Source organism: Leuresthes tenuis, unplaced genomic scaffold, assembly GCF_036924035.1.
Source record: "Leuresthes tenuis unplaced genomic scaffold, fLeuTen1.0.hap1 SCAF_1, whole genome shotgun sequence".
NCBI lineage: Eukaryota > Metazoa > Chordata > Actinopteri > Atheriniformes > Atherinopsidae > Leuresthes > Leuresthes tenuis.
Genome location: NW_027325355.1, coordinates 22187014 through 22208370, shown reverse-complemented (window position 1 = coordinate 22208370; position 21357 = coordinate 22187014). Strand labels below are relative to the sequence as shown.

General features: G+C 39.0%; 1 long non-coding RNA gene across 1 annotated transcript in view; it reads right to left on the bottom strand.

Moving 5' to 3' along the window:
- Nucleotides 1-1076: 1076 nt before the first annotated feature.
- The window catches only part of LOC140272883 (uncharacterized), an 858120-nt gene continuing 837839 nt past the window's right edge, over nt 1077-21357 (bottom strand). The window contains exon 3 of the long non-coding RNA XR_011907987.1: nt 1077-1089. This is a non-coding gene — a long non-coding RNA (uncharacterized lncRNA). The remainder of the gene's footprint in view (nt 1090-21357) is intronic.

Sequence of the window (21357 nt, the reverse complement as noted above, 5' to 3'; positions counted from 1 at the left end):
TCTGGAATTGCTACTCTGCGACTTTCAGATCATGGTCAAAGTGAGTTCATTCTGACTATGACACTATGACCATATTTCATATGGTGCAATCGTCATGTTTTTTCTGTGTGTGAAAGGTTCCTATAGTCATATCGTATTATTATGGCACATGACTCCATCCAATATTACCCCTCTGAATACTCACTTTGTCACTTCTCTTGTTCTCAAATTGTCAATCTGTCTGTGATATTGACTTTAAATGATCGTGTCCCTATCTCCAATATGTGGAGACGCCAGAATGACACAAGTGATGTCGATGACTGACTTTTTAACCCGTCAAAGGGAGAAAAGTTTGCCTGAATGCCCAACTCATTTGAACTTTACTAAAATAGCAAAGAGAAAAGAGTGATATAGATGCATTAAGGCTGAGGCAAGCTATACACCAAGATCAGTTGGGGTCAGTGAAACCTCAGAAGATGCTGAGAAAATGCATAGGTAATCAATTGGCCTTCAGACCTTTGTGGAATACAGCAACGAGGTGGGCACTCAACATCAAAAATGACCAAAAATGTTACAGATTATCAGCTTGCTGCCTCCTTATACTTTCCATCAGACAACAAGGACCTCAAATGCTTAAATCAATAGTTAATTATCTACCGCATAAACATAAACACTTTCAAAGTTGCTCGCTGCAGAGGCACTAGACCAAGGACTTCAGCACTCTGAGTTGTACCATCATTCAAGCACAGCCTTTTTCTTTGTCCTGTTTTTAATCTAGAGAGGGTAAGGTTAACCTCGTGTGTGCAAATGTGTGTATATGTGTGTTGCTGTCTTGCCAAATGTCTGTTTGTGAAAGTGAAACATTGAAGTCTAAGTGGTTATACACTCATCGTGTTTCATCATGTCTCAGCTGTTGCACTGAGTGGTGTCTAATACAAGGCAGAGTGTAATACCTGACCTTATCATGAACAGTTATTACATGCAACAGTAAAAAATGATCACTTCACCTGTTGTGACTTTGAAAATATTGTTAATATAGAAGAAATTATTAAGTGATGATGATTTTGAATGTTTCACTTCAAAATAAATGCCCATCACATTGCATGAAGACTATAATTAGACTATAATCTGCTATATTTAAACTCGCCCTGTAAGAACTTATACATCATTCTGTTGATTTTGGTAATAAAGGTTAACAAATCAGGGTTTGTTGATAAGGTTATTGCTTCTCTGAAACTCACATTTAAAAATCTTTGTGACACTGGCTTCCTTACTAAAGCTGTTCTAACAGAAAAACACACCTGTTATTTCTATTCTTTTCACATTGGCTGCTTTTTTGCTTATTTTCATTTTGGTCCTTGCACCTACCTTTTAAGGAATCTTTGTTTTTGTTCTACTTTAGGTAACTCAACACTAACCTATGAATCATTTAAACAAAAAAAATAAATAAAAAAAGACACTTAATGCATGGGATTAACCTGAGATGTCAAAATAGATAACTTATCGAAGAGCCTATTTTAAACTATATGTTGAGGCACTTTGTTACTTGCAGCCTGTTGCAAAAAAACTTTTGTTCCCATTTCTTTAGTTGCTTCTACAAAAATACCAAGAGTTGGACAGTTAACAGATATAAAGTAGTGTTTTTGTCCCAACTGTATGATTTACAAAGACCTGACACAGGATCTGAAAGATGCATCTGGACCTTCAGCTGATCCATCTACTGTTGGCCCAAGCCTCATCAGAAATGGTCTCCATGGAAGGGTGGCTGTCAAGAAGCCGTTCTTAAGGAAGGGAAACAGGGAGAAAAGGCTGAGCTATGCCAAATGACACAAGAAGTGGACTGAAAATCAGTGGCAACAGGTCTTATGGAGGGATGAATCCTCCCCAGAGCCCGGACCTCAACATTATTGAAGCAGTGTGGGATCATCTGACAGAGAACGGAACAAAAGGCAGCCGACATCCAAAGAAGAGCTTTGGGATGTCCTTCAAGAAGCCTGGAGAACTATTCCTGAAGACTCCTTAAAGAAATGACAGAAAGCTTGTCTAAGAGGGTTCAGACTGTGCGGAAGAATTAAGGTGCTCATACGAGATATTGCCGTTCATGTTTGTTAGAATTGTACAAACACTGTTTTTACCTTTTATACAGTATGTACATTTATCTTTGGACGTGTTTCAATAAATCTGCCCCACCTATTTCCAGTGTTCCTCTACATATATAGATACACAAGTGGTGGCTCAAGAGTTTAGCACAGCACTGTACCTTAAAGGGATTAAGGTAAATTGTGAGATTTTTCTCTCGCTGTAATTGAAGTAGATAAATGGGAGTTGAATCTAAAGTCCCAATCCCTTCATACATGCCTCCTGCGTACAGCAAAAGCTTCATAAGCCCTTGGGTTCAGTTTGTCCATTCCTCTGTGTTTTGTTTAATTATTTAAAGGCCGACTAAATCAGCTGTTTTACTGATATTTAGAAGTCTCCAGAAGTCGCTGTAGAGTTGCATCATAGAAGGTTCTCCTCATACTGGGAGAACACCCACTTCAACTTCGAAGCAGAAAATTACCTTTCCAACAGAGCTCCATTAACTGCAGTAATTTGCCTTTTCTGAGGTACACACACACACATATTATGGACTATGAAACTCCGCCTACAGTCACATGTAGTGTGTGGGTGTACGTGTGTGTGTGTCACCCAGCACATTTTTCAAAGTATAACTAATTGTTTCTGACCTGCAACTGAGACAACACAGCTGGTCCAAAGTACCAGTTTGGCTGACAGAACTATCACACTTTTAGATTCTGGTTGAAGAGACTTCCTTCCTGCCACTCTCTGATCTTCCAAGCTGGATCTGTCTCTCTAGTAAGGTCGTTGTTTTAGCTGCAGTTCTTTCAGAACCATCCTCTGAGGTTCTTTTAACTTTCTTCACCTTCTTTTTTTAGTACACCTGTAGTTTCAACTGTCAGCATAGATACTGATAAAAAAAAAAGCACTTGGCAGAAGGAGAGTAGAGAAGGGTTATCCTAACTCCATAGTCCATATGGTAGGCACATGTGAAGTGATGAGTGGACCCATGAGTAAATTATCCTTTTTTTGTACGAAACAGAGGAATGCATGAGAAAATGGGCCCTAAAGTACAGCCACTCTTCTGTGCCAGTGGGCTAGTTAGAGCACAAAGGTAAAATTGCAGACATTATTTCTACCTTGTGAATCACAATCTGCTATGACCTTTCAAAAAGGTAACCTTTCAGAAAAGGAAATCACGAGATGGTTGCTTTTTCCATAATGATGCCTGGTTTAAAGTTTTCATCAGCACTGTGTCCCAGAAGTATGTTTTCCCAGTAGCTTTTGTGAGGGTCAGAACAAAAGCTCACTTTTTTCCCCCTCCATACACATCCATGTAATACGCAAACTCATACATATCCCTGTCTAATGATGCCTCCTGCTGCGTTTAAACTCTGTTTTCTGCTCCCTCCTTCACTCCATCTTCCTCTGGGTTTGGTTCTCTTTGATCCCAAAAGGGGGAGTTTGCAGTTTTCACTCCCTGTGCTCTAATCTGCTGCTCATTATGTTTTGTCAGAATACAATAAGACAGAGCACTTATGGCAAAATAAATAGCATTTTATGCTCTCCCATTAAAATGTATTTTAATTGAGACACTGTTTTTAACCAGTTATTTATGCCACTTAAATGCACTTGTTTAGTCAGATTGTTTTATTCACTCATCGAACTAACATTGAAAGACCAAGACATCCTTCATTGGCAGGTAGACCTTTTACCATTAGAGAACAGCAATTTCAGTATTGGTCGCAAGACACTGCATCCTGCTGCCATGCCAATCATACGTCAAGGTCCACCTAGCCAGGGACTTGTTTTTTAACAACTGTTGTTCTACTATTCTTCAGTATCACTCACAATTTCGTCCTCCGACACTGTGCTCCAACTTGTGAATGCTTAGGTTTAGACTTCATGTTCACGATTAGGGCTTCGTGTTACACAACACATGGTTAAAGTTTACACTTTGTATTATTCAGGGATTTGGATTCCAGTCTCATCATGTGACTTAACAGAGGCTGTCTGGGCTGCATATGGCCACATTATTTTGCAGTATTGACACGGAGTATTGAAATGGAGATTGGTGTCTCCAGCAGGCAGACAGAAGGTTTATGGCTGTTCAGCCAACTGGCTTTGGAGCAGTTCTTAAATCTATGTTGCCCTCAGCTATGACACTACACATTGGTTTAAAGGGAGCTTGAGTCAGAAGGGAAATTAATAGAACAGATATCACCACAAAGAGAAGAAAGATGGTTATTTTCAATCTACCCTCTCTGTTTTGTAATGTTTGGGAGTTGTCACCTCACTCAGGTCTGGGTGTGTCCAGGCCTCGAAGGTTGCGTGGTTGTTTATATGCAAAACATGCCCACCGTTGGTTGCAGCGAGGAGATCAGCTTTCCCCGCACCAGCCATCATAAGTTATTTTCTCTGGTAGTCTCCTGCTGATACACATGCTTTTTTTTCACGTAACAGAAATCTTTGAGATGACTGAACTCAACCAGAGTGGGAAGGAGAAACAGGTCATGGTTGGAGAATCAAGGTTTGATCTGAAAAAGGATGATGAGAGATATCTCTGCCTGGTTCTTTTTAGCTGCTCGTCGAGGTTTCCTTCTTATCAGGAGAGGTGGTGGCATTTTAAAAGGTCTAAAAACCAGAAAAGTCGGATGGACGGTCATAGAAACAAAAGTTCTATCCACCTGCCTTTTCTCCTTTTTATGTGTCTTTGAGTGTCAGTTTATTAAGAGTTGCTGAACAATCATATACATAAACATGAGTTGAACCAGACTTTGACTTCTGTGACCTCTCTCTATCCCCTCTTTCCTTATTTTGGCAGGGCTGGTTTCATGCTAATAACCTGCACCTGTTGAGAGGTGCTGCCCCTGCCACTCCCTGTCCCTTTGCAGATGTCAGTCCCCTCCCCCCTGCTGACTCTGTCCCAGGATGAATGTTGAGCAGAAGGATGACTTTGGGGACAAAGAGCACTTTTTTGTCTTTCTTTTTTGCTGGAATGTTTAACTCTTGCAAAGTTAGTTAAGGTACTATTTCACATCTGCAAACACCAATCAAGACAATGCTGTGTTGTTATATAAAAGTCTAGTTTTGTATGCAAGTGAAGGAATCTGGGAACATTACATTTGAGAGTCTAATTTGGTTGTTACCATCATTAAAATCTGTTTACTTCCCACAAAGCTCCAAACTTCTCCAGAATTCGTTCCAAATCGTGATCCTGTTTTTACTCCTCAAAATAATGAGACATGCTGCTAATGTGGTCCATATGATGCACTTTGTTGTCTGTTGTTGGTGTTGGGATCATTGGGGAAATTATTCTCTCCATCTCCCGGATCACAAGAATGACCCAACTGCAGTTCTGTATGCTCTCCTATCTTATGTAATTAGTGAGAAATGGCCAAGAAATCAGAATGTACGTGCTTCCTTCACAGATAATCAAAAGCCTTTTGAAATGTAATGAGGAGACAAAAGTGACGGTGAACAAAGAGTTTTATCTGCAAAGCACTAAAGATCAAGGGCTATTTATGTCAGTCTTTGTATATTTGTGGAGAATATCATTGTCAGTGCCATTTAAATCATCCATGTGGATGTCCAGGGCTGTTTGGTTCAGTTTGGAGCAGGCTGATTGTTGCTGTGAGATTCGGAGATGAAAAACTCCCATCAAAGACATTTACAGTACATATCCATTCACTGTTACTCACACTGTGTTGTTAAAGTATTTGAGCAAATACCTACAGCTGTCACATTTGTGAGAAAGCAGTGCTCTTTTTATTGGTGAAATAAAACCTAAAAAAATAAGAGAGAATCGTCATTAAATAATGTTCTCAGAAGGAATAAGGTATAATTTTCCTTGAGCCAAAAGAAAAAACAACAACTTTGAAATGAGATTTTGTCAAGGGCTGAAATTTACACAGATATTTAATCAAAAAGCAGAAGACAGGGAGAAGATAGTAAATTTGAATGATAACCAAAAATGTAGAAAAGATAAAAGAGAAGAAATATAATAAGAGGACATACAGGAATCCAAACAGAAAAGATGATAATGAGAATAAGCAAGTGGAAGAGAAACAAACATGGTGGGGAGAAAAAAAAGCAGAAGGACTGGTCATTTTAGACCATTTTAACAAAATGGTTCATTTAATCGCTTTAACTATCAATAAAGCTTAATGTATATGCAGTGATACATACAATCTATTGTCAGGATATAACAAGTCTTTCAGTTTTATTTCTGAAATAACACCAGTTGCAACAATATCATTAAATACATGTTGTTTTCCTGCTTCAGTGCATGCACAATGATCGGTTCCATTAGAATTTGTCACTCCATTCAGTACAACTCAGCTGTTGGGATGTAATAGAGACACAATGCAAATATATTTTGGAATTTAAATGTTTTTCCAATCCAGCACATTTTTACATTTTGTCACATGACCATCCCTCACAAAGATTCACCATCCATCACATTTCACTGGGTGCATTTCTTTGTCAGTATCAATGTCTCTTTGTTAAAGTTTCTTTTTTGTTTTAGAGATAAGATATCACACCTGGGTGGTTGGAAAAAAAAAAGTTTTCTTGCTAGTGAACTAAAAGGCTCTGCCATCTTGTTCTGCAGCATCAAATTTCCTTTGCTTTTCTTTTTGCTGGACACGGCAACCTGCTGTTTACTATTTCTGCCAATTATTTACAAGTCAGTGTTGGCGACCGTGTCAGTGTACATATCGCTCAGCTTCCACTGACCTCCACACAAGATTAAAGAACCTTCAAGATTATTCGTCTTGTGTCTGTGTAGGTACTCTGTCTCACGGGTAGTTTTGTCATTATTACTGTTCTGAAGGATCACATCGGTCTGGAGCAAGGGGGAACCCATACTCTTTACTTGTGTGTCCTGCACTGAGCTGTCTCAATCGAAATCTTTCATGTAAGTGCCCAACCATGACTACACAAATGCTTTAATGCAGATGTTGGACCTTTTTTTTCTTTGGTCAGCATTACAATAGGAATTCCCAGCAAATCAAAATCAAATCTGATTTTAAATTGGAGGAAGATGTAATTACATATAATAAGGAATTGCTCTGCTGTAATTATTTGTGTTGTGTTGGGTTAACAAAAGCATTCACCAAACAAGTGATTTCTCAATCACAACTCAATTAGAAATTGACGACCATCACCAGAAGCAAATTCATTTTTCAAATTACACAGCCCTAATGGCTGGCGACCAGTCCAGGGTGTACCCTGCCTCTCGCCCGATGACTACTGGGCTCGGCTCCAGCCCCCCCACGACCCGACCAATGGATTAAGCGGGTATAGAAAATGGATGGATGGACACAGCCCTAATGCCCTAACTCCTGCGAACAGCATTAGTTTACTTCTTTGCAAATACAGTACACCAGACTTTGAGACCAGTCTCTTAAAGCAAAACTCTGGCTGTGACTCATGGTTGACCCATTCAACTATTATTTGACTGGTTAGGGTTAGTGTGTGTGGCCTCTAAAGTAGCATGTTAAATAACATGGACGTGAGTCAAACTCCACCTTAACAAAGGTAACAGAGAAAAAAAGCTGCTCAAAAAGGTTTTGGAAATGGGATAATAGAGGCTGAGTCTAGCTGAAATAAACAAAGCTTACCCTGAAAAAGACTGATGGTAGTATATTTTGCTCCCAAAAAGTGTGTGTGTGTCTGGGTGGGGGGTTTTCAAAGCTTTGAGTCTTTACCCATCTTCCTGCCAGGAGGTTTATTTGGATTCAATAACCTCAAGTTGTACATGGAGGGATGATACTCATATAGTAAATAAATCTCTGTTTCAGATAAGGGAGGTTGCAGGGGGGACTGGGTCTTTCTAATTTAGAGTTATATTTCTGGGCTGCCAATGCACATTTAATCATGCTTTGGCTACTGGATGCTGACAATGCTTGGACTCAACTAGAAGCAGACTCTTCTCATTCATCTTCACTAACAGCTTTGCTGTGTTGCAGTCTTCCACTATAGCCAAAGCAATATCCCTCAAACCCAAAAAAATTTGGCAACAAATCAGTTGTGATTTTCACTAGATCTCTCTAATGCTAAGCCCTACTATTTATAGTCACCTTTTCTAACAGCCTAAGATGCATTTGAGATATCTTTTCCATGATCAAGACTTTGCCTTTTTCACTTTAAAGGGATCCTTCAAATCCATTATAATAAACATAATCTAGCAAATATATATCAAAATAATTACTGATGCCTTGAAATAGATAATAAATGGCAGAAAATGAACTTGTGTCCAAGTTTGACAGATTTTTAAAGATATGTTTAATATATATATATATATATATATATATATATATATATATATATATATATATATATATATATATATATATGTGTGTGTGTGTGTGAATATATCAAGATCGAATTCAGCACCTATGGTGAGACAATAGCCATGGCTTCTAATAATGTAACATCACACTCTTTGTTGCTCAAACACATTTAAAAACAGAGTCCTGAAAAAATCCTGAAGAAAACAGTCTTATTCTTCCTTCTTCATATTTTGACTTATATTTTATAGCCCCATTTTACTCTGTTCATCCACTGACAACAAAGGTTTAATTGGCTTGATTACCCAAACAGTGGGTAATTAGCAGTAAATTAACACCACAACAGCCATATGCTAAAACAATGCTCAGTTGTGGGCAGCATTTCAAAGGCCTGCAACCAGGGTATAATCAATCTAACTACCACTTATAAGGCAGAATAACATGTAGTACATGATGTTGGCATCAAAACAGTGCACAAACGGTAAACATCTTGTACTGTGAAGTAGAAAATAAGTAATGGGAAAATTAATTTAAACGTTTTCCTTTACAAAAAGTTGCTTCGTGCATTCCTATCCGCCAAAATGAGCAAACGCTTTGAAGTCTGTTTCACTGATGTTTGGCCAGAATAACTGTTCATATCAAATACGTGAACTTGAGATATGTTCAGTGTCAGATTCTCACTCTTGGCATCTTGGACTGCATCCAATTACAAGCCTTAATTTGTTCTTAAAATGTATATTTAATGGTCGATGCTCTTCAGAAAACTTCTTATTGGAGCTTTTCTTCCACAAGACGATGACATCTCTTGTTGGAACTTGTGAAGTCATTGCATCAGATTTTGTTTTATTTGTCTTTTCTTTTATTCTCGCATTAATGTATCAGTTCCAAGGGCATGGAAAAACCCCAGTCTCCTATTATTGGATATAAGGTTTTTCAGGTCAAAAGACTTTGTTTTATACATATATCACAGTTATAGTGGCTTATTCTTTCTTGTCTACCTTTAGTGCTTTGATACAGGACCTATGTGACCTGCAAGCTGCACTGCTTGCAAGAAACCTACAAGTCAAACTGGATTCGTAGGAGGAACATTGCAGTCTTGCAGCCTCAGAAAAAAAATAGGTAGAGCCTCTGACATCTCTATCTATTGTTACACAGAAAGGGTTGTTAATGTAAAGTATTTATAGCCCGCAATTCTCTCTAGACACATCACAAAAGGTTCAAGTGTGGCTTCTATTTCCTTTGGGATAAACAGTGGCAGGAAAAGTTAACATTTATCTGTGGCTAAGAGTCCAAGGACAAGTTAGAATTGCCTTCAAAGTCAGTATTTCAAGACCCAGTACGTCATAAATGAAAACAAGAGCAGGCTATTCGAGTCATGTCTCAAATATATTACTTTTGGCTGCATTTAGAGGACACGGCTGAAGTGTTCTTTGTTGTCCTCAGCCTCCAAAAATGTTGGATGAGGAAACATTTTTATCATGAGGCTTGTCTGGAAAATAAGCAATAAGCGACTAAGTTTATAGGAAGGTATCCACTGATATGTAGGGAACTGGATAGTGTAGTGTTAAGATTGCCACCTCTCAAACCTTCCCTGGGTTCAAACCTTCATGAAAGGTACCACCTCCAGTAGGGGTCCTTAGACAAGGCCCCCTTACCTTACCCGCCTACCAGTGTAAGTCGTTTTGAATAAAAGCATCTGTCAAATGCATAAACATGAGTAAAAGACGATATTTACGTTGCAGGACAGTAAGAAACTCTGGGGCAAACAGATGCTAACTCCATCTAAACAACAAAGTTTAAATGAGTAAAACAGGCAAAGAAGTGTGTCGGGGTAGTAAGAGAGGAGGTGTTTTTGGCAGAGAGAGTCTTTAAGAGATCCTTGAAGGTGGGGAAGGAAGCCTCTGCAGTGATGGAATTTGGTATTTTTTTTATTCTGTCCATGGTACATGTCCTTAGTGTTCTCTTGTCTGACAACACAACAACAGATCGCTGCTGAATGATCCAACATTGGTGATTGTTGCACCATTTCTGTCTTTTCATTTTATGGTGAGTATAGGATCAGTGTACGGACAAAACAGTCAAATCCCCAAAAAGTTCCTCATGGCAGTTACAGTTAACTTCAGTTACACTGAAAACTCTGTACTTTGGTGCAGTTGCACAATTGTGGAATGACTTATATTAAGTTGCCTGGCCAGCCTCGAGAAGACCAATTGATCTGTTGTGGCTGGTTTTGTCTGTTTTTTGTCAGACAAACAAGGGTTGAAGATTTCATTTCATAGTCCTTCCACATCCCTGTATTATATGTTTTTCAGGAGGATACAAAAGGATTTTTACTTTAGTTGAAGAGTGAGCACAGCCCAGATTTGGACAAAATTCTGATTACTTTCCATTGCTTTGCCAACTAGATTCGAAGTAAACCACTAACCTTTTAATGTTTTTTTTCTTCGTAATGGGTGAAAACATTGGGTTAAAAAATGTGAACCAATATTTCTAGAGCTTGAAAAACAAGATTTTTTGTTTTGTTTTTGTGATGTAATGCAATGTGTTGAAATTACAGATTGCCAACAAGAAAAAAAGGTCACTGAGCAGATCTGGCCTGGTATACACAATGTGTTTGATCAACTGATCCAGTATAAAGACAGAATTTCTTATTTGGAGGTAGGCAGGGATGGTTGCGGCACAGATCAAGGCCCATTGACAATTTTTTAAAAGAGATTTTGTGAAGATGTTGAGGTTTCAAGGAGTCTTTTTCAAATTGGAAAGACTTACGAAGTCAGCGTAGACCTTCAAGGGGCTTGGCCCAAAAATGGGACATAACTAAAATAGACAGAGGAAACCAGGATCCAGCACTGCCATCTTGGGTATAATTATACAACCAGAGATTGGTGGCAATTAGTTACTCATGCAGACAAAATAAGTCATGCAGACTAAAAGAAAGGGATGACAGAGATGCCCAGTTAAGTTTCTGTTCCAGTTTGAAAAAAGCTTGACAGGGAAGTTAATGAGAAACATGCTCTCTTTCCTCTACAATTCCCATTGAAATGCCCTTGAGCAAGACAATTAATCCCCACCAGCTCCAGAGCAACTCCTCTGAGGGTAATAGTGGAATACCGGCCGTGGTGGGCAGCCCCCAGGTGGGATTCTGTGTGTAAGTGTATAAAATTGAACTTGGGCCCTTCTGGGGATAAGTAAAGGTTACAAAAATCTATTTAAGGGTTTTGACAAAGCAGTGAGTTGAACCAAAGGGGGGTAGGTCACAGTTTGCCAGAGAAGAGTCTATGCAGCTAATTGATATTTCTAAGCTTCACATACGCAAAGGACATCATTTCAAACGAACATGAACGTGGGTTGGAATTCACTGGACTGCTTCATGAGAAAATAAAATTATATCACATTTATTTTAGGTTAATCTGACTAAGTTGAGACTTTATAGTGTTTTTATTAAGCTTTTACAAGGTAAATTACCAGCACATCCGTGCATTCCATCCAGAAAAGCTTGTGTCAATCACAGTTTCCTTCAACTTTATTATTTTTAACTAAAAGGTGTTTGAACAGAAATGCAGAGATGCAGCTAATCGCTGAGGTAAAAGCCCTGTGTAAGGGCCAAAATGACTCTTATAGGGGGTTAAAAAGAAAAAAATATATTCTGCTCTGTTTTGGTCAAATTAGCACAACAAGCCAACAGAAACATTAAAAGCTAATGCCTCATTGCAGAAAAAGTATTCTTTAGATGCTATTTGATGAGGATTTCTACATCCAATGCTGGTATTGATCAGAGAACCTGCTAGCACCCATATTGTATTATGTATTATGGTCACTTTGTGCAATGAGGCATTCGGATTGTAATTACTGCCCATTTTTCAACTGAAAGTACTTTTCTCAGGTATGCAGGGAAATGAACTGCCAGACCAGACAGCTTCAACAAATGTGTTTAATTTCATTCCACCAATCACTTTGGAATTATTTATCAAGCAAATGGATGCCAAATACCACCAGGAAGAGAGGGATGGCAATCACCATTTTTCCATCTCTCTTTTTGAGAAATGGCTCCAAGCTTCTTAATGACTTTCATATCAGCATGGCAAGTGTGGTCTATGAGTGCCAGCCTAATTAGGCTGCAAAATAAATAGAAACTGCAGAGAAACACTGATGTTTCTTTTGGTTTCTGACCACCACTGCAAGTTCAGAAATGAGCTGTTAAAGTATCGTATACTGGAGTATTTTCTTTCATACATGCGATCGCATGTTGCAGAGTAACACTGTTGGTGTGTACAGCATAAATAACTATACCATTCTGGATTCATTTGGACAGAAATTTGGAGTAACTACACTGTGTGCACAACTGTTACTTCTCTTAAAAAGTGGTTTCTTAAATTGTTTATCATCTTGTTGGCAGGTTTACCCATAAAAAAAACTTTTACTGAATATAAAGTTTGACTTAATTTATCCTAAAAAGTTTTTTGGTAAATCCAGCTCATTATCCATTCATTTTTCATCATTATTTTCATACCCATTCTTCACTTTAACAAATTCAATCATTTTCAGGTGATTCTTACTTGTGTAATGAGGAAAAGTGTGGCCTCAAGTAAAATGAGTAAGAGTAAGATTAGAGAAAGACAGATTCTGTTTATAGGTCTCATGGTCCATCTACCTCCTCCATGAAGAGTCCCATTTCATCTGTCTAAGTGCCAGCAAGCAGCACTGGCATAGGATGGTATCAGTAAGAATAAGTCAGACTATTTGATCTAAATAAGAAGTTAAAATCAGCACTGAAACTCTCTGCCATTCTTTAAGCAGTGGTACAAGGCTACAAGTCCAGAAATTTAGAGAAGGTTATGGTGTATGTATGTGGCACAGTTCAATAGCTCATGCGTTCAGTTATTTTACTATGTAGATGGCCAATAAATGCTTCACAAACATGGCATAACAATATGAAATGATACTGGGAACATTTAGGTCTTTCATAAACGAAAGATTTGCAATAGAAGTCAATAGACTTTGGAACTGCATGTGGGAGACATTGTTTGCTGCCTCAGGGAAAACTGGATTATGAATCCATCATAAAATTGACTCAATGAATAGAAGCATCATGGTACTTATACAAGATTAACATGTATGTGTTTCAAGCCTCAATGATATTGTGTGTCATTCACTTCCAATTGGATGATGTATTGTGTTACTGAATTGAATTTTGGGTCTGTTGCTTTATTTTACTCGAATCACTTGAGACATTCTACTTCTCAAGTGGCATCGGAGGCACCTGCCAAATCCTGTCACTGATCACGCAGAAACCTTGTGACTGACTGTGCCTACAATAATTTATCTTGTTGTCTTGGTTAATAAGACTGAGTGGCCTTCCTGAGTGCTCAGGAGGTGAGGAAACACTTTAACTCTCTGAAAATAATTGTTCCAAAATAGAAATCCCGACATTTTTTTTTCTGGCACCACTGGACACTTTCTATTCAGCTCTCTTGACGGTAATCACACAAATGGTCAAATTTTACTTTTCTCATATCAAAAATTGATTGATTGGTGTGTAGTGACTAGCTACAGTCCCACAATGCAAATTACCTAGCCAGTGTGCCTCTCTGTAATGTGCCAATTGCTCTAATGAGAAAAACAACAACAAGGACTGTTGCTGCCAATCCTGCAACCTAAACAAATACCCACAACCCTTCATTACTCCTGTTTGTTTCTTCCCCCCGAGTTATTGCACCATGACAAAGAATGAAAAATAATCAAAATCTGGAGAACATTCAGGAAATTCTTGGCAGAGAAAAAAAAACTACATGCTTATCACCCTTCACACTTTTCAGTGTCTTCTCCCTGTGCTTTCCTCCAGTGGTAAGAGTAAAATTATAAATTATCTCCCTGTAGACAAAATTTCATGCTTGATGGGTGAACAAGTCTCGCATCTGGTGGGGTCCTGTGATGAGGTGCGTTCCAAGTCTCTCCTTTTCCCTGCATCCCCTGGGCTGATCCACGGCGCTGCCAGCATCCTGCCAAATGTTGTACATGTGCAGCTGAATTGATAAAACAGAAGAAAAAATGAACATTTGGCATTCCCCCCTTTCCATATTCAGCCTATTATGCAGGTTAGTTGTGAAATCTTTGTGGTGGATTCATGATACATCAAAAAGGTGTGTGCACACCTGAAGGAGATTCTCTTCTGTGAGTGCGCATGGGACACTGGAGTTTGTCCAAACATATCTTGTATCTCTTCACAACAAGCCTGGAGCCAATGGTTGCCCCCCTCCACCCACTTGACATATATCACTGTAACACTGGAAAGTGAGGAGATCGAAATGTTTTAACTTAAAGAAAATGTGCTGCTAATGCTTTGAAATCCAGGGAATGAGTGAAATATATCATCACATTAGACACCCAGACTACGGCACTTCACCTAAACTAATTACTCATTTGGAACATTTTTAACCTTGTAGGTCGTGTCAGGGCAAACTCAGTTTTCTTTGTTCGAACCAGAAACTTATGTTCATGTGGTTCAGATTAATTCGGAAAGTATTTAGGACATATTAATCAACAATAGAAATAATTTGTTGTTGCAGCTGTTATGTAAACGTAAGAGTCCATCAACATTGCTTAGAGCAGTAAAATACTATGTCTTTATCACTGCATCACTCATAATTCCATAATGAAATAGAATCAGGCACAAGTGAATGCACATGCTCCTTTCGACTGCAGCAATGTGGGCCCCACATGTGCAGGGAGCTCCAATTGTTCAGATGATTTTTAACTTTGACTTCTGTAGGCCCAAAAGAAACGTTGCAAAAATGAAGCAGATAATTGGCTAAACATGACGAGGTTCACTCAATATCCAGGTTTTCATCAATGAACAAAGCAAATCTGAAACCGTCTTTTGAAATGTAACAAAAAAGACATGACATTTATGACACTTTGGGACACTTTTGAACTGATTGGTTTAAAGCTAATGAACTTGTGTCATCAGAGGCTGGTTGTAAGCTATAGCTTACACTGCTAGTGGTTGTAATTCAGTAGCAGTAGTTGTCCTAACTGGGAGCAAACATCAAGAAGAAAAAAAAATGCAGTGTTTATCCACAAGAAGAAAATGAAAAGAGCTCTTCTTCAGGAATTACTTTCATCTCCTGGAGTTCAAGATGTGATTTTTGATCTTTATTCTCACCAACAGAGAAGATTAATTCCAAATTCCAAAGATGTTACAGCAGCAAAAGAGTAATGTATATGGAATATGTCGTATCTGAAAAAACGAGAACCATGTATTGTAGTTCCAACATCTACACAGACAAGTAATATCAATGTGGTCACGTAAAGGAGTAGAAACGTCATCAATACCTCAACGGAGCTGTACAGTGAAGAACTAAGGAAAGAGAATCTACCTTTATCTATGGCTCAGGTCCTGCATGCTGGTATAAAATGGCACATATGAGGACATGTTCTGTTAAAACAGGACCTGGAGCTTGTTCGAAGAAAGATAGAAATCCTCTTTGTTCAGTTTGCTCGTTCTTTTGAAGTAAGCTTTCACTCTCAGTCTCCCAGGAAAATATTTGACCCATTTTACACAAGGCGCACATCTTGAGAACATTCAGAGTCAATGGTATCTACCAAATCAATAGAAATCAACCTCTGCTCAACACCTCCCTGTGTCTTGGCTGCACAACCTTGCAAAATCTGGCAACATAGATATTTTCTAACAGTAGGAAATCAAATTTTCTGGTGTAAATATAACCAAGACACATGAAAATGTCTACATTTTTTTAAGTAGCCCACTGACCTTTATGGACAAAACCATAATATGCAGATCCCAATTTACTTTCAAAAATCCACAAAACCTGAACTATGCCCACTTAAGACTGGAAGTCGGTACCATTTCACAGCATTAACACAGCTTGAAATGTGTTATCCTCTTAGTGTGGTGGATCTCTGAGGCAACCCTACAATGTTCCACCCTCCCCCCTGTGCTGAGAGTCTAGCTTTGCCCCTGTAAAGATTAATTGAGTTCACTATCCATAATTGATTTGCTATTTAATTATCATTTTAGAAGAATGCTTATATAATTTCCAGCTTCTCTGTAATACATTGTTCAATCGTTTTAAGATGTCTTTTTGTATTCTACAGTCAGTCATTTCATTTTCTGGCTTTTTAAGTTGTGCTTTGAGGGAATCAAACAAGTTACCAACAGCTACAGAATCTGCTGCATCTTGCTGAAATATTACAAATGCGACCAAAAGCGTAGTTTGATGAGACAACATTGAGTGCCAGCTTCACCTTCACTCAACTATTGTCATCAAGTAAACAAGTTGCTTAAATAAAAAAGAAAATATATTTTGCTGCACAGATGAAAAATGAAAATGCCTTATGGGTGTAACTGGAGAAATAATTAATACTGAGGATTCAGCTCTGTAAAGAACCTTGGTTACATACCAATGCTCAGTGGAGGAAGTGCTGTGGTGTAGAAGGAATAATACAGCTGTGAATGTGGATACTATTGATCCATGACTTTAAGACCATGTTTTTGGTTCATTTAATAGACCAAGTATGTTTGCTTGTCTAGGAATACTGTTTTTATTGCGTGACCACTTAAAGTATGTTGCTGATATCTGCAGTAATGTACAAAATAAACCATGCCCCCTCTCAGTTATAGGGCTTCATATGTCATAACAAAAAATGTTTTGCTCTTACCAGATCCTAAAGTTAAGTAAGCAGAACCTATGATGTATAGCACATGGCATAACACTGCCAGTATTTATACAGCAAAAACTAACCAAAACTGCAGATGTGTGAAAAACAAAGTCCACCCCATCATTCTGCACCTTATAGAACCACCTTTAGCAGCAGCAGTTTGAAGTTGTCATTTTCTGTATTACATTATCAGTCTTTTCTCGGAAGATTTGCAAATTACCTGATCTTTTTTTACACTTAATTATCTTTCTCACTGTGGAATGTCAAATTCCAGATTGTTTGGAAATGTCCTTACAATTCTTCCCAGATTGATAGACAGCCACTATTGCTTCTCCAAAGTCATGGCTGATGTATTTCCTCCTTCATACCTGAATGCTCCAGACCAACAACACGTGCTGATATAGAAGTACGCACATTTTTGATGATCAGTTGATTAAGTTAATTTGATTAGCAGCACCTGACTGCTACGTAGCCTGTTAATTCTCATGCTGAAAAGGAGGATATTCATAGAATGCTTCAGAATTATTGTTGTCAATCTTAGTTTTCATTAACCTCATTTTAAAACCTGCTGAGGATCAATGATTTTTTCATCACAGCACACTTTCTTTTCACATCTCTACAATTTTTTTTTTCAAATGGGGGCCTTTTATTTCTAGGTGGAATGGGAAGGAATTTGGAATAACTGTACTTTCTTTGTCTATTTTAGAACTTCATTAATCTCTTATTGATTCGTAGTATAGATGAAGTGCGAAAAAAACTTAGCCCCATCTATTAATTTTGCAGAGTCACCGTCCCAGATGTCTATGGATGAAGAAAACAAATGCTGACAACAATAAAGTAGACAAGTTCTCCGATGTAACAGCAACTTTTGGCACAGTCATATGCTTGCTTAACAGGGAAAACAGCTTTTCACAGAAGCAGAGGCATATGGCTGGCTCGTGTTTGGACAACAAGATGCCGTGTCACCTTGCTAGCCACCTGTAACCGGTGGCCAGCTGAAAGAGGGGGGTACTTAGGGTGACACACACATACACAGGCCAACATACGTATTTGTTGTTTCTATTATCCCAAAAGCCATATGCTTATCATCTTGACCTTTGCTGTGTCTGATGGCATGTCACATACTCCGTCACCACAACCAAGCAGGCATGAAGAGCAAGCTGCGGAGGTCAAGAGCACAGAAGCTTCTGAAATTCATGGCCACCATCCCCACGTCCTGTGCCTTTGGACCATCCCTCCCTCTCTCTGCCTTTTGTCACTTGCTCTCCTCTATCCCCTCTTTAATTTCTGTTCTGATGCCCCGCACGTCCGAACAAGCGACAGCGATTTGCATGATGTGATAGGCCTCTGCCTTCCTGCAGCTCTTTAGAAGTGTGTGTTCTTCTGTCTGCATGTGGCTGTCTGCATTTGAGTGAGTTTGTAAGTGTTAATGTGTGCGGGCTGACTGCCAGCAAGCTTAAGCAGCAAGGGGAGGGTAAAAAAAAAAAAGAGCTGTGAGCCTGTAGATATTTTATAGCGCAATCAGGGAAATTTGCTCAAATTCATGACAGGCAGAGTGCGTCACTGTGCATGCATTTTTAATTCCCTGTAAGGTTTGGGTGTTGTAGCATTGGTGTGCTAAGGTGAGGTGTTTGTTGAGATAAAACTATGGTAAGCAGCATATCTGGGAAAGAGCACATAGGCTTTCACACTTGATGAGTGAAGTGTTGAAAGAGATCTAATAAAGAGCTAGGCTGGTCTCCACTGATGAACATTAAAGGACATGTGGACATTGAAATGAAAAATGCCCAAAAGGAAAACATCCACACAAGTTGGGTTGAATTATTAAATGGAACCCTGACAAATGTAGCTTTTATGGCTTATTAGATCAAGATTGGCTTTGGCTATTTAAGATATTTAAATGCTCTTTGTTTCTACAGTATTAGAGAAAACCCTTTCATTTGATGTCCATCATTATTGTTTACATCACAGTGCACTTTGGGTGCCAAAATGGGTCTTGTCTTTAGTCTTGTCTTTAGTGCCATGAATATGTAAGTAAGAATATATAAGTTCCTGGGTGTGCACGTCTCAGAGGATCTCTCCTGGACCACCAACTCCTCATCACTGGCCGAAGGCTCACCAACGCCTCCACTTCCTCCGCAAAATAAGAAGAGCTGGAGCAGAGCAACAGGCGAGAAATGCAATCCCAAGTTAACCTATACTCAGCTTATATACATGCAGGGGTAAATCAAGCTATGATCGCATTATTTCAGTCCGACTAACGTGTTACCATGTTTTTCAAAAGTCTTGTGTTGATCTGCCAAACACACTCATTTGATTTTATGGGTATTTTTTTTCCCACTGCCCAGTAAACAGGGTTGCTGACACTCAGTGTTTGTAGAAAGGGATGTGGCATCAAAGCAACGGTAACATAGCTGTGCTACATGACCAATAACTGCTGTATGTGTTAAATATCTGTGAAGCAGAGTTCACTTGTCTGTCTGCAATATGTGAAAACAAAGTGAGACATAATATCGCTATGTTTAGTTCTAGTTCCCGTATATAACATGCAACACCCTTGATTTCTTTCATGTCAGCACTAGCTGACAAAGGTATCTAATTAAGCACACAGTCCCAGGTCTTTATTAAGCTGTCTTTGCCCTTCCCTTGTTGCCTTTTAAGAAGAAACTACAGCCAAAAACGGCACCTTGTGGTATTGAATTGATATCTTTACCGCTGACCAGAAAAAGTTGAAACTTTGAAACTGTTGAAGCTATTGAGAGTTGACATTTTATGTAATCATCCACCCAGAAGGTATCGTGTCTGTATCATGGCAGATACCATATTTGAAATTATGTGACAGTCTCTGAAAATTGTGAAATAATTTTGATATTTCAAGTGTTTTTAGTGAGCGAGGGAAGATAGAGCATTTTAAGGTCTCTAAATTGTGTTCATCTGGGTTTTCTTTCAATTCCACCTATACTTGTCAGTGTTACTGCTGTTAGAGGCAAGTGAGGCAAACACTGCTCCCCCTTTTTTGCCTCCATGGAAATGAAAAATGCAACCTCAGGCCAGGCAGTATGTTCTGTAAATCAAATTTAGAATCTCAAAGGCGGCCAATTATTCATGTGATACATGGACTTGATATGTTAATAGAGCCACATGTCTGGCATTACCAGTGACTGCAATAAAAATTAGTGAGGATATAGGTAATGAGTGTGAGCTGTTACAATAATAAGTTGTTGTTTCAAAAGTGATAATTAAACCGAGGAAAATGCATCGTATGAGTAGCTTGAGGGAGTGGAAAACTACAATATAGGTGTTGGCTCAATGTGAGAAATCAGACTACCCTACTCATGTGTACCGCCAAATTAGCACCCACATAGAGTCTTTGGAAGTCCCTACCTCCACACAACATTATATTGATTAGTATGCAAGTTATGCCTCTGGCAAGAGCTTTTTCTAAGCAGAGAATGAAATGAAAGCCAGTTGAAATAAACACTTGTATTGCATTTATGATAATCACTTGAGCATGTGTCTGTAAAGAGAAGGGAACTGTAGATAAATAAAAACCCAAGTTACAACAAGTTGCACCTTGAAGCACAAAGAGGGGGTGCACGTCTTTGTTGATTTGTCACATTCTGCAGCGTAATGAGGGATTCCAGTCACAGGCAGCTGGCTTCACACTGCCGGCAAGAGCAGGACGCACTCTGACTGGGGAAAAAAGAGGGTTCGGAGAAAGGGAATATGGGGATGGATATAAAGAAAGGAGCAGGGAGGAATATGTGGGACAGTTACAGAATGATAAAAAAAAGATTTAGTAATAAGAGTAAGGGAGGTGGAGAGAGAAGAGGATAAATTGGTTCATGTGAGGAAGATGAAGGACAGAAATGGGATGGGAAAAGAGATCCCCCTGGGGGAGGGGGTGATGCGAGGTCAAGGTTCCAGTCTGTGGTGTGAGGTGGCAGCCAGCACGTGCTCGCAGCACGTTGCAGCTCACCGTGACACACAGCTAAGACACGGAAAAGGGAGAACTGGCAGGAGCGGAGGGGGATTTCAGTGGATCTACTGTAAAAGAGGGCTGCAGGCTCAGAGTGGAGTCCCCAGCTCTTTCTATCTGTGATTCTCCAATTGACACACACAAGGCCAATAACTGGGGTTCGTCCGCTGGCACTGAAAACCCTCCCTCCTCTGATGACAAGAGTCAAGCAAAAGAAGAGAAAAAACAGGGACCACATGGCGTTAGGACATAAAAAGTAATTAAAAAGATATCACATACATAGCATTCATTCTGCTAATTGATTCACTGACTTAATTGACACCCAATGAATGTATAATGACTGCAGCTGTCATATTTTCAGTTTAAATG